Source organism: Homalodisca vitripennis, chromosome 1, assembly GCF_021130785.1.
Source record: "Homalodisca vitripennis isolate AUS2020 chromosome 1, UT_GWSS_2.1, whole genome shotgun sequence".
NCBI classification, from domain to species: Eukaryota; Metazoa; Arthropoda; class Insecta; order Hemiptera; family Cicadellidae; genus Homalodisca; species Homalodisca vitripennis.
In genome coordinates, this window is record NC_060207.1 from 234,225,909 (window position 1) to 234,241,441 (window position 15,533).

General features: G+C 33.0%; 1 long non-coding RNA gene across 1 annotated transcript in view; it reads right to left on the reverse strand.

The window, feature by feature from the left end:
* The window catches only part of LOC124356269, a 34,196-nt gene extending 19,216 nt beyond the window's left edge, over positions 1-14,980 (reverse strand). The window contains exon 1 of the long non-coding RNA XR_006921840.1: positions 14,775-14,980. This is a non-coding gene — a long non-coding RNA (uncharacterized LOC124356269). The remainder of the gene's footprint in view (positions 1-14,774) is intronic.
* Positions 14,981-15,533: the final 553 nt, after the last annotated feature.

Consider the following 15,533-nt stretch of genomic DNA (forward strand, 5'->3'; position numbering starts at 1 on the left):
AGAGACCCATTGTAGTTTATGACATAGCAACTGTGCGCCCCACACTCACGTGCCGCAGAATATGAATGTTGTATTGTTTGCTAGCACCGTGAGACGATGCGCAGAACATTAGGTTTCATGTAATGTACATCAGTGTGTACATGTAGCTTAGTGCTCTCACAACTGAGAGACCCATTGTAGTTTATGACATAGCAACTGTGCGCCCCACACTCACGTGCCGCAGAATATGAATGTTGTATTGTTTGCTAGCACCGTGAGACGATGCGCAGAACATTAGGTTTCATGTAATGTACATCAGTGTGTACATGTAGCCTAGTGCTCTCACAACTGAGAGACCCATTGTAGTTTATGACATAGCAAACTGTGCGCCCCACACTCACGTGCCGCAGAATATGAATGTTGTATTGTTTGCTAGCACCGTGAGACGATGCGCAGAACATTAGGTTTCATGTAATGTACATCAGTGTGTACATGTAGCTTAGTGCTCTCACAACTGAGAGACCCATTGTAGTTTATGACATAGCAACTGTGCGCCCCACGACTCTCCCGGCTCAGATGTTAAGTGTTTTAACCTTTTTCACTCCAGTGTTCTGTAAACAGTGCTCTAGTGATCACTTGCAACTGCGTTCGTTAAAAGTTACGATTCTGTTGTATGGTGTAGGAGTACTGTTACCAGTGATGTCCTTTTGTACGTTTAGTTTTTTTTTTTAATTAGCATAAAATTAATCATGCAATTTTTAACTTTTTGTTGTTGGTGTGATATGATTTAGAAAAGAGTCCAATTGCATTATTTTCATTGGAATTGCATAACAAAGTAAAGGAATCTAGATCATCCAGTGAATGTTTTATCCTTATATTTTTATATAATTATTACCTGCAGTTTGATTCGATTCCCACCAACATAGTATCCCAACGATTAATTATCTCTTTCTTGATTGTGCTCTATTTTTTTTATTAAGAGCATAATTAACTTGCCTATAAAGGCGTTTTAAGACAATTTCCTACAACAAATTTCAAATTCCTCATTTGTTTGGAATTTACTTCCACGTAACATCTACTGCAGAAGGCCAAATAAGTGAGAATTAATCGTTGTTAAATAAGGACTATAAGGCTTTCCACACCTGCAGCGTAAACACAATATCTCTTATTGCAAAACATATGTTAACCTTGGAATAAATATGAGGGAGTTTTCTACGTTATGTGGATTTATTTTAGTTTGTCGACTGTTTAAATGTTTTAATTCAATTACATGCACTTTCATTGACTTACTTCAGGCGATCAGTTTGAAATAAATTTTAATTACATCTATAAAATTAACCATAATAAGTTATAGTTGAAACTATGGAAATGGTTAAAAATATATTCGCAATTGGGCTTTCTATAGATAACAAAGAGAGATAGATAAAGAGAGGCGTATTTTTTAGAGATACAAATAAACAATCGGTATTAAAAGATTGCGTTATCTCTCTCGTCTATATTTAAAAGCGGATTCTTATCAATACATTAAAAAACATACCTTGGTTAATATAGTTATATTCGTTTTTATGTTCCCGGAATTAAAACTAGAATCCACCATCTGTTTGCTATACCGTTTTCTAGAACGTATTAATTAACTCTCCTATTGTCTCAATGATGCGGTTTTAAAATTAAATTGCTCAACATTTATATATTTTTAAAAAATAATTTAAGTGAGTTCAGAAGGGTATGTTTGACTGTGCTTGATATATAAATATTTATAAGCATAATTATATAAACCATAGTTTGGCATAACTTGTATTCCGTAGTTTATCATTCCATTTAATAAGTGATTGTACCCTTGTTTATTGCTAGTTGATTTTTTAATTAATTTTTATGTATACTATTTGTATATGTTGTTTTGAGTTTAATAGTGTTTTTAATGAATACTTTTTACTTGCTTACAATTGGTAGTTTTTGTTTGGTTTTTAGTACTGCTCTGTTGTAATTAGAACTTTTTAACTGTAACAGTGCATGTAAATAAATAAATATATAAACACATTAAAAATATAAATATATGTATATATAGCCTTAAATTATTGTAACATAATATTTTAGCTTATATTTTACCTCCATTATTCATACTCACAAACATGAAGAAGCTGTGTTTCAACTCCCCCGGAGATGGATCTGTGGGGATGCAATGGGTAATAAATATACCAAGAAATCATCTGTCGGTTTGTAGAGACAAAGGATTGGTTGGGATCTTATCGAAGTAACTTAGTGGAAGAGATATGGGACTTGAGGAATCAATGATATATAGGGTAGAAGATAAGAGAGAGCAAAGTCGGTGTGTTGAAAATTCCTGGGATTGAAGTAAGATTAATTGTAAGATTTAAATCCATAGCACGTATGTAGTAATATTAAACAGGTTTTTTTCAAAGCTGCACACCATCAATTTAACCATAACCAATGAACAGCTAAGATCCATTAATAACCTTATAGTCGTTAAATTATGGGCAAAATGAAAGATATTGTTTCTAGTTAAATTGTTGGATATTGGTTTTTGTATAGTTGTATACATGTGATATTTACTTTCAAGTTTCGTTGCTAAAGCGTTTAATATTTAACCATAACCAATGAACAGCTAAGATCCATTAATAACCTTATAGTCGTTAAATTATGGGCAAAATGAAAGATATTGTTTCTAGTTAAATTGTTGGATATTGGTTTTTGTATAGTTGTATACATGTGATATCTACTTTCAAGTTTCGTTGCTAAAGCGTTTAATATAATTAAAAACGTTGCTGTAAGTAAAGTTGCTAATTAGCGAATGAGAGTGTATGAAAAGTGTTATTTCATTCTACATTTCATTTATTACAAAAATTTTAATTTCTCTCCAGTTTTTATTTTAGTAAAAATTTCCCGGTATAGGTTTAGTAGCGCACTAATTATTTAAAACTCATGTTAAAAATATGTTAGAGGCTCCCTTGTATTATTAATTTAAATCCAGATTCAGTTATTACAACGCTAGATGTGACTTTTCTAGATGTGGATAGAAGAATATAAATACGTAGAAGTTATACCAAGTTTCTACTCGTTTTTTGACCGGTTATCGTTGTTTACCACGAACGTTATCTTGCGTTCATTTGATTTCCAGGCTGCTGGAATATTACTATAACTATTTACACTAATTAGTTGACCATTGTAACAACAAAAGTCGGCAAAAATTACTTGGTGTAGTCTTATATCTCCTTTACATACAATTATATGGGCTTATAATTTTCGCTCTACGTTCCAACCAAAACCTAAGTAATAGTTTTTGGTAGTGTTTACCTACTACAAATTGAGTACTAACTCCTTATAATAACTTCCATTAAAATAGCAATTACCTAAATAAATATTCAAAGGAGTATAGACATTTTAATTTGCAATTATGGATATCTTTCAGACGAAACGCAAGAAAAAAATTTGAAGTAATGGTTAAATTGTATTTATTTCCCGTGTATAAAAACAGGTAACTTAAAAGTGTTGTAAAAGAGTTATTCTATATATAATATCTATATATAATAGAATTTAATTTTGTGTACAAGATTGAGCTACGTTAAGCATTGATTTAACTCTTTTGGTTCGTTTTATGTATTTTATTTACTTAAAAAATTTAAAAACTTTATTTAAAATATAAATAGTTCTAAATTTTAGTTTTCGTAACCAAATTAGAAATATGATTTTAAAGCTAAAATACCAGAGTAGGTACAAATTTGACAATAATCTTAAAAATTACTGTATATATATATATATATATATATATATATATGTATATATATACAGGGTGTACATTAAGTCCTGCACGGGTATAATATTTTCTAAATGATAACAGATAAATAAACAAGATTTGGTACATCAATACTACACCTAAAAATCTACTTTTTGAAGGAACTATCAGTTTTCTGTAATATCATGGGGACGTCCCGCAAGGAGTCAGAAGGAAATCTTAAATAGGAGCATAGGTCAATATGGACATCATTTTAAAGGGCTTATCTAGCAGAGTGTAATGCCGCAAACCGCACTCAAAAAGATTGATCCAGTACAAAATGGCGGCTGTTCAAAGATTTTACTTGGTTACATTTTATTAGTAGCCATAACCCCAGTAAAGCAAAACTGCAACCAAACGAATACTGCAGCTAACTACTACATTATGCTTGTCGGTTGTACAGAAGTGAATTATGACATTAGTTATCCTCAAGGGTTACAAATTTGGTCCTAATATATTGATAACGGGGAAAACCTGATAACAGTAACAGAAAATATTATACCCGTGCAGGACTTTATGTACACCCTGTATAAGAATAAAGAATATTTATTGGAATAGTTAAGTACAATTATATTTAAAAGAAGAACTGTTGAAACCTTTTACTATCTTATCAGGTAGTGATGGCAAAAGAAAATCACCAAACAACCTTATCAGTCAAGATAACACTGATATCGTATGCAGCTCCTGCGGCAGGTGTCCACAACTCTCCTTCCATTAACAACAATGATAACCAACAAAGACAATCTTACTTCTACAAACTGAAAATAAATAATAGGTTTTTTTATTACTACCATATTTCTTAATTACATTAACAGCTTATTGTTCTACTTTTAGAATTTCGCGAATATAGTTTATTTCTGACAGCCAATTTTTTAAAAAGAATTTGTAATATTTTTAATAAATTAAGGTAAATAATTTTAGCACTTAGGCGCTATGACAACGAAAGGCTTCTTAAAAATTGATTTATTGAATTTGAGTCTTCTGAATGAACGTATAATGTTTCTTGTACCGTATTCAAGTAAAAGTCTTTGCCTATTTTTAAACTGGCCGCTTCTCTGGTAAAAAATCTTCTAAGCTTTGAATACAAAAAATGAATTAAAAATTTTAGTTGTCTAAATAAAAGAAAAGAGGATTTTCTTCTTTTTTTAAATAAGATTTTTCTAATAAAATGATTTTTAGTGGTTTCCAGTCTATCCAGTGTGTTTTGAAAAGTACCTCCCGAATAATGTATTCCGAATTTAACTCGTGAACTCGAGCATTATGTACAGTATAAATGATAACAAATCAATATCATAAAGGTTTCTTAAATAGTAAAAAAGTAAATACTTTTTCTAATGCGCGTTAAAAAAACTGTATATGTTCTCCATGTGAATACTTTGTCAATATATATTCCCAAATATATTGTCCAGATGCTGTAAACATATTTTAATACAGACTAAAAGATCCACGTGCAATTTTCTCAATACCCAAGTGAATAAATACATTTTCAGTGCTGAAGATATGAGACATTTACAATTTATAAAACTCAAAGTAGAACATTATGCATAAAGGACATTTGCCATCGTTATAGGTTATAAAAGGTATAACACAAAGTTTCGAGGGTTGGAATCTATCCTCTTCGTCAGGTGGGAGAGGTATTAGCCTAATACATACAAAAATAACGAATGGAAAGAAGTAAACAAGGCAAATAAAAGGAGATCAAACATACCCAAAAGATGCTTGGAGTCAGTCCAGTCCAGGCGATGTCACTGCTCAGGATGTATGTCCCCCACCTGACGAAGAGGATAGATTCCAATCCTCGAAACGTTGTGTTAAACATTTTACAACCTATAACGATGGAAAATGTCCGAAATACTGTTATCCTTTCAAACCTTCCATAGTTAATAACAAACTTTAAACAAAGAATTATGTACAACGTTTTAAACAGACACATGTAAGTGTTAACACCCGTTATCACAAAGCACATACTTTAAAAGGTGATATATCTATAAACTGAAATAACTGATGAAAATAAAGTTTTTGTTGCGATAAAATTTCATTAAAACATTGAAACTTCACGGAAGTGTATGTGCTGTTTTATCGGTGTAAAGCCTGATGTGTGCTCCCAAGACGGCTAGCTGCAGGACCGATGTTGCTCAGGGGACTATCTCCTGCAACCACTTTCCGGTAGTGGTGGGAATTTCCGGACAAGGACAGTCTGTTTGTCCAATAAAATATACGTCATACTGTAACAATCTACAATTGATTAAGTTCGAAATAAAAAAATTGGCATTACGTGTATTGTATTAAATCAAATCAAATCTTTAATTGCTCGGAGTCAGTCATAGAATTGGGCGGTCTCCCAGTTAAACGCCAGAAACTCGTAAACGCTGTAGAATGCATTTGACGCCAGAAAGCGTTTCAAGAATCTTTTGACGCCTTGCGTGTTTGGGCGCTTTTCATTGAATTTGGCAATCTGTTGATAAAAGTAACACCTGCCTGTGAAGGCAAGTGCTCATAAACCACCGTTCTTGTCTTCCAGGACGGCAGTTATTTCTGCCTCGAGTGTCATACCCGTGTTTGTCACGTTCCCTGGTTAGGGCAAATTTTGACAAACGGAACAAAAATGTTTCTAAAATGTAAAGACTGGGCAAAGTCAACAGTTGCAAATTTTTCAATCCTGTCCTGCACGACTCTGTGAAATTCAACTTTGCGATAATACAATGATTTAAGCCATAAGAGCGGCACGCCTCTGATGCCATGAGATTCTAGTCTGCCAAGCAGTATTTCATGGTCAACGCAGTCGAATGCTTTAGAAAGGTCAAGGATGCTTTTAAAGTGTGATCCTGACGTTCTAACCCTTTTACAACCATATCAACCATACTCACCACTGCGTCTATTGTCGATTTATTTTTCCTGAATCTAAATTGGTGTTCAGAAAGCTGGTTGTTTTTATTTCAGAAGTAAATTATTCTCGTTAGAAAAAGTTTTTCAAATATTTTGCTCGAAACAGACATAATTCAGTATTAAGTAGTTAATGAAGTACATCTGTAAAATGTACACAACACCACGGTCGTGTACCAATACTTGATATTTTTAACAATTTTCGGTCACAATGGTATGTTATCGACGTGCAATTAGTAATGCTCGGTTAGCTATTCTCAGTTGGGAATGCTCGGTAGGTAGTGGTAGGTTAATAAAACCTGGTTGGCATTACTCAGTGTGAAATACTCGGTTAGTAATACTCGCTTGATGGTGCCGGCAAGCAATATCCAGATGGCAATATCTGAATTGCAACAATACTCGCTGGGATTTCACAAGTGTCACTGTTACTGTGGGTCGTACCGGTTATTAATCTGAATATCGTGAATGTTCCTGCTCAGAATGATTCTAGACTGTGAGTGCGCGCGCTTGTGCGCCCGCGTTTGTGTGACAATTGAAACTCTACTAAGACCAGGCAATATTCAATCTTTTTTATTTTGACGCCGTAATCTGCAAAAGATTTTGGCCTTTAGAACTGCATCTTTAATTGAAGGAACATTGTTTTTAAGAGCTACAGATTTGTGGATAGATTTTGAGCCTCTATAACTTCCACCCTTTTAAGCTATTGCCTCTAGGAACCGCTGAACCTTTCCTAGAAATCACAATATAGTTTACGGAACTGCCAGTTCCAGTCGAAAACTAGTCTCCAGATATCTGGGACTTAGCAATAAGTGAGATTATCTTATCTCTTAGATCCTTCGACTGTTTATATCTCTGCGTTTAGAAATAACTAGTTCCCAGAAAACCTTAGCCTCGGGCAATCTATTCTAGGTAGTTTGTTTGTGCCTTTGATCTGTTTTAGTTTTGCATTGTAAACAGATGTTATAATAATCCTGGGATTCCACACATCGCCTTTTGATACAACGTATATGTAGGTGATATTCCAATGGCATGCACACATGAAATTGACATTTCTTCGATTATTCTGGACAAAGAACTGGTATTTGCTAGTTGTCTAAAGATAATCTGCGTTTTTGGGTTTCCAAGTTATGAATTATCTTCTACTTGATTAGCAACTGTTTCCATGCAATGTAAGAAGATCAGCGAAACGATACAAAAACAACCTTCCCTGAAAGTGGCTATTTATAACTTTTAGTAATACTTTGCTGATACAAAATTAATAGTTTAAATTTTAAAATGAGTTTCACAAAAAAAAGATTTCTCTTATTTCTTGAATTGATTTTTTTTCTACTTAAAAGTCTTAACAGCAGTGCTGCAGTTGATAGAATTCCACCGACCTGCAAAAATGCACTTTATACTAAAAGTTACTTCTTTAGTTGTCATTTAAGTTTTTAAAGAAAATAAATAAATCTATAACTAATAAAAAGGGGTTAGTTTTCAGTTCCAACGTAAACTAATGCGTTAAATATCTCATTAGGACTATAGAAAGAAAAACAATTAGAAAGTGCTAAAACGTATTTCTGAGATCTAAGATTTTGTTATAATTTTGTTGTTAGTAATCTTTTAAAATTTGACGTAATGATACATAAATTATTCTAAGGACATCATTTCTGATCACCATAGATATCTAATACCAAAGAACACGAAACTAGAGTTCAAGTAAGCCCAGCATGAAAATTAAGGTGATATTTTAGGCTTAATTAACCTTTACGGTAATACTTTTCTGATTAATCTTGATCTTCAAAACCTACATGAAGGTTATGTAACAATAATTAAGAACAATAACTACGTACCTTCGTCAAACAGTTCAAACTGTAGTCATACACTACTATAGTTTCGACTCTTATAAGTAATTTTCTAGTGACGGTGTCAGTAAATATTATAACTTTCAGTTGTCCTGTCTTCTGTCGGCCGAGACTTTTTATCATGTTTAATAATCGTGTGCGATAGGCCTATCAAATCTTGTTTTATCATACTAATTTATTTATTAGTTTTGTTTGTACTATTAGTGAATTTTAAACCATAACGACTCTAGATGGATAAGCCTCGTTTTAATATTTACTGACACCGACACCAGAAGTTGGCTTATTCAAAGTCTAAACTACAATAGTGTAGGACCACAGTTTGAACTGTTCTGTAGTTATTGTTATTAGTTAATCCGCATAATATAGGAACCAATGATAATTTCGAAATTAAACCCATAAAAATGGAATAGAACTGATAAATACGGTTAAACATATTACTCCGTTCTAATAATTCTATATTGACTTATAATAATCTAATAGATTACAAATTTAACATCAAGGTCAAAATTGAATAGTTAAGATTTAAATATTAAAGTATTAAATGAAGCATATAATGGAGAACTTTATTCAGAGTTCAGTTTCCTAACAATAGTCAAAGACAATTTATTACGTTAGCTTAAGTTCTCGACTCAGTCGATTACTCACGAGTAAGCCTACAGACAAATAGACTGATCCTGGTTCTGCAGTTTTGTCCTTATGCCCCTTTCATTTATATACTTTCGCTTTTCTATTGTACGCTGCCTATTATTGATGTAATGCCACGCACTGAACTCCCGGTTAGGGAATGTGTCAATAACCACCCCTCCTCGAAATTTTACATAAATACTATCTATCGGACATTATCGTTTAAAACAATTTTAATCGAGATTTAACAAGAATCGACTAGAACCCGATTTTTGAATTTTATCATTTGACAAGATTTAGGCCAAGATGTATTGTAATTTTCCCCATATTTTGGATAAATATTTTCTTGTTTGTAACGGCTTGAGATTAAATATAATGTACTCGAATGAGTAAAAAAATTATGAAACTATGTAATATATTAAATAAAAAAGTATAATATGTGTAAGAAAATACGAATTTTGAATTTAGCTTCAGTTCACCTTATTCTTACGTGCAGCATCCGAAATATGATGCTGTCGCAGACTTGACTCCTGAAATCTGAAGTCATGTTCGTCTGAAGGGATCCCAAAACAGTCGGCGACGAAGAACGAAGAAGCTAAAAATGAAACCCCCCGCATCGTTTCGACATCAGAGACACCCAGACTGCAAAAAGTAGTGCAATCTAGGTGAAGAGGTATTCTTATTGTCTTATCAGGTGACCAATTGAGTGCACTACGATGACGATTCCAAAACGTTTTCGTTTTGAGCTTCTTCGTCGCCGACTGTTTTTGGATCCCTTCAGACGAACATCACTTCAGATTTTAGGATTCTAGTCTGTAACAACATCAGGTTTCAGAAGCTGCACGTAAGTGGAAGGTGAACTGGAGCTAAATTTAACATTCGCATTGAATCAACCCTTCCCACCACAGCTGCATTATGTGTATGTAAGAAAATAATGTGCCTTTTTTACATAATTTTAAAACTTTGTAGTTTTTGACATTTTGACATTATTTTTGTATGTTATTGACAATATAAGGTTTGAAAGGATAACAGGATTTTGGTCACGTGCCATCGTTATATGTTACAAAAGGTTTAACACAACCTTTTCGAGGATTGTAATCTACCCTTTTCGTCAGGTGAAGGGAGGTATTAATAATCAGGGAGGTATTTCATGCGGAATTAGCAAAGCCTGTCACGCGACACGTAGCATGGCGACTTCCACCTTTTGATTAAAAGTAATTAATTGTGATTACTATATTTGTAAGTTTTGTCACAACACAAATCATACATCGATTGTAAATATTAAATTAGCTTTCATATGCGATTTATGCATTACAGTGAAACCTCGTTAATTCAGACTATCCAGGACCGCGGCCGACCCGGCATAACGAAAATCTTGAAATTATGAAAAAATAAAGAATAACATGTGCAAACAGTACAATATTTGTTTATTGCGAAGAACACTTAAAATACCCACTTCGATAAAGTATAATACAGCATATACAGTTTAAATTGTCATAAAGAATTTTGTTAATTTGAGTTTGAACACAGTTTCCGGTCACGCATCAAATTCAACATGAGAAATTCAGTCAGACTTGTCTATTCTTGTTGTTCAAAATAAACCATTGACTCGCCCAAATGAGATAATGCTTCTGTATGGCTTATAACATTACTGAGATAAGCTCAGTGTTTTCTCAGTATCCTCCTTGTTATCGGCATCTTTATCGCACAGTCTACTGATAAACAAATATCCGCCCCGCGCTCGGCAATCTGAGCGGAAGGCAAAAAGCTAATTTAAATTTTCCTGAACTGATCCGACATTATAGGGTCCGATTTAAGGAGGTTGCACTGTAGTTTGTATTTCACGATTAAAAGAATTGTAGCCCATTTGTTTTTGATCAAAACCAAACACTGCGACAGTGAAGTCTTTTAAAACAAGTCTAAGAAATATAGAGTTGAATTAAACCACAATCCAGGTACAAAGAGGATAATATTTGACTGTATGACACTACTACTGGTGAAAGTTACACATTTGTGTCTGTAATAAGCGTACTCAATTTCCCAGACAGACTGAGCTGAATACACACACGAGGAGATAGGCCCATCTCACTTCTACCAGACAATTAAATCCATATTCAGTTCTATGCTGAATAGCACTTCAGTTTGGTTATCTCATACATACTCATGAGGAATGTACAAGCATCGTCGTATACTCGTGGTTGGACATTGTTAGAAGCAATCTAATTGTTGCCTTTCACTCACGCCTGGGGATAACTCGGTTTGTCAAAAACGGATATCCTTATTGTGATGTCTATCTGAGATATACCGGATCGAGTATTACTCTTAATCCTTGGAGGAATATTTAAGAATTCTCGAACAAGGTGGAAAGTGTAGTACATAAGCCGGCACTATGAAAATTTGTTGCACTTTACATTTTGAATTATCTAAATAATTAAATAAGTTCGTTGAATCGTGTATATTGTTTTGACAAAAGTATTGGGAATTTTAGTTTCTAAAACTATTAATTTAATGCCTTTATTAAAAAGAGTAGAGTTAGGACTATCTCGACCATTCTTCCACTAAACCTCATGGGTGGCATAAACCAATTTAAGTTTTAACATTATTCTTATCTATCTCAAATCTAGTATAGTTGCTTTATGACATTTTGCTTAAGTGCCAAAGATTCGAAATGTTGTGAATCACTGCAATCAGCGAAGCTCAGTTAGCATCGTTGTGCAGAGGAACATGAATGCTGAGAGTGTACGAATAAGGTCTGGAGGATAGAATAGATTGTGTGAACTGTAGGAGATAAGGTCGTCGATCGAAGGGGTGTCCAGTCTATGAATGCTCTTTCTTAACTACAAAATGAATGAGATGACTACAGAGTTTAGAGATACAAGGAACATTGTGGAATCTACTACAGAGAATAAAAGTAAAAGTAAAATACATTTGGAATAGATATGGATCCATATATGGATATGGATTATTCAACAGTTTTAACTTGATTGAATCTAAAAAATCTAATAATTTAACAACTTCTTAAAACATTTCTTCAATATCTCGTGATGATCCTAAATTAAGATCATTATAAAAAGTGAATGAAAGAAAAATAATAAACTTCTTTAATTTCTTACTATCATTTATATTTTGGCTATCTCTAATAAATTACTAAATTATTCAACATGTTCATAGTAATCTCCGTAGAAACTGCAAAAATTAATAATTCACGAATACAGCACATCTACGAATGTGTACAATTAATTTCTATAGCACATCTAAACCAAAATCGCATAACTAATCAGTAACTCAATCTTCAACATATTAACTAACAAAATGAGTATTCATATGAAATCTTTGTGATAATCTTCATACCTTATCATCCATATTTTATCATATTACACTCGAATTTAAAGAATTTGATAATTTTACATCTACAAAACACATAAAACAATAACACATTGTTACAATTTAATTGGAATAAAATGTATTCAATAAATTGAACCGAATTTGACCAAGTAGAGTCTGGCCGTAAAAAACCGCAGCCATGAGAGAAATGGCATCGAGGAGTCGATACATTATAGATCGACGATACCGCTGGGGATTCGTGGCCTTATTGAATAAAATGACCCAGCTGACCCGAGCTGTTCCATCGGGTCGCAGCGGGAATAAACCCCCATGTTTTTAAATATATAATGGGCAGATACAGGTTTAAGATTTATCGTGGTTACATTTAGTTATAAGTTCACGTTACTATCGATGTTCGATTGTTAATTGAATCTCGGATTATCTATAAACATGGTCAGATACCGTATTATGGATTTGCAATAAAAAAATATAAACGTACGTTCAGACAAATATAAATAGCAGTAAAACTGAATTATAGACATACATAAAACTATGCGTCTTTCTTACTATTACATTTATTACACTGAACAAGCAAAAACACGAATCCTCACGTTCTGGTAGTCTGATTTTATATTTTAGTTACATAAAATTTAAGTTTTGAATTATCTAGGAATATTTATACACTTTATATTCATAGCAACATTAAATTCATTGGAAGTAGAGCTTTGTCTACCTCTAAAATTAATTTGTCTCTGCACTGTCCGGGAGTTTAATTTCTTTATCCTTTTGATGCTTTATAATATAATTGTCAATACGTATTATGCTTTTGATTTCCCCCAAAACTAGGCTCTTTCTAGTTGACCTTGATAAGAAATATGTCTACGTAAGAAGTCAAATCCTACATAGATGAAGGAAACAGGATTTTCCGGACATTTTCCATCATTCAGTGATAACAAAATCAGTAACACTACGTTTCGAGATATGCAATCTGATCTCTTCTTCAGGTGAATAACTAACCTAAAACGTAATTAAAATCTATGTTGAAATAAACCAATCATACCAGAGCGTTGTGACACACAAATCAGGAGTCATAACCAACCATGCTGTGTCAACTTCACTAATAAAACTACATAGATATTTATTTCAGACGTCGTTAAGATCTCTATTATGATCTTAGAATATCTTTTAATAATGTTACTACTACCTATTAATGGTTACTTATGACTAATTTCTCAAATGTGACTACCTAAGTAAACCTGTCACTCAATGTTTGTCTGGTCATAAAGTCTTAAATTTATTTGACATCGGGTCTCTATGCCACTTGTAGACATTTAACTTCCTCTGAGATGTTTTTACAACCTGCTATTTTTATCTGCTGACGTGTTTTACGCGTTATAAATAGTACAACTCACTTCCTGACTTGGTTCGTGATGACACATTTTGATTCGCCTTACAAAGAAAATATAAAATGACCGCTTAATTGTTAGAAAACGGGACGATGATGAATTCGTGTCAGTGAAGTTTGTAAACAAAACGCATCATAAATGGTGGATAAATGATTCCATATTAATTTACGATATTCCTAAATATTCACCACATTTGTTTGTGTAATTTAGCCTAGTGCAATTATAATGAAGAACATATTTTTAAAGAGCTCATAATGAAGTAAAGTTTAATTATAACTAGTTAAGTTAAAGCCTCATTTGTATGATTGGCGCATCTTTTCAATTCGTTATTAATAACGATAGGCTATAAGTGCTGAAACTAATCAATCAGATGGCTCTAGCACAAAACGGTGTTTCTATTTTCGTCAGATAAAACAGCTAAAATATGAACTCAATACTGTGAGAATTTTGTTTAGTAAAGTGAGATTTAAAAAATTTTTTGAGAGTTAAAAAATTGTTAGAAATGTTAAATTTTATTATTCAGAAGTAGAGAGCACAAAATGGTGTTTCTATTTTCGTAAGATAAAACAGCTCAAATATGAACTCAATACTGTGAGCATTTTGTTTAGTAAAGTGAGATTTTAAAAATTTGTTGAAAGTTGAAAAATTTTTAGAAATGTTAAATTATATTATTCAGAAGTAGAGAGCCAATAATTTGCATTTTATTAACACACAACCAAGTTTTTGTGAAATATATAGAGGAATTTACTTTACCAAAGACATCAGTTGTAAGCTACAATAGTTATTTTGGTGGTGTGGAAATGGAAGGGTTTAAAACTGCTAATACTAGATATTAAACAGTACTTTAGATTAAATTTTTCTTGGGTCTTCTGCGTTAAATACGACCTCATTTCTTTAAACGTGTACTTAGAGCGTTTAACTTACCTGAAATAGTGATTTGAAGTAGTGAACAAATGTTCTGCACTATATTCTACACAAAAAACACTATATTTCAATAAAACACACACACAACATAACATAACCTTGAACTTAACAAATGAATTCCTTAAACTGATGGTGGCCAAAAGCCAACAATGTCTTTTGTTATTTGTTCGAATGCATCGATCTCTTTATATTGTTGCCGCCTTAAACCCAACCCAACCCAACCCAACCCAACCAAATCCAACCCAACCCAACCCAACGCAACCTAACCTAACTCCTTGGTATCAATTTCCCCTACAAGACGTAACAAAGACATATTCCACCGTTCTCAACCACTGTACAACAAGACACTGCGACTGCATAGGAGACCAGGACCTGCGCCAATACCAGATAAAACCGGATTTTGCGATAAGATAAGGAACAATGATTACTGGTCGCCGCTCACTGATTACTGCTTACCTACTTTCATGTATTGTATTGTAATACAGGTCTAAAAATGTGTTCATAGCATTAATGCATCAGAGAAACACTCTTATTAAACGTAGGAAACTTTTAAAGAAATGAGGTCGTATAACGCAAAAGACCCTTTTTCTTGACTTGGGACACTAAAAACAAATATCAGATCATATAACATCAGCTAACAACGAAATAGATAGAATAACTGTCACCACATTCTTATAAAATGTCCGTATATGGTTTGTATATTGAATTCTTTTGTATTGTTCCACGTGTGTTAGGGTAAAAAAGGCATTACAAAATTGT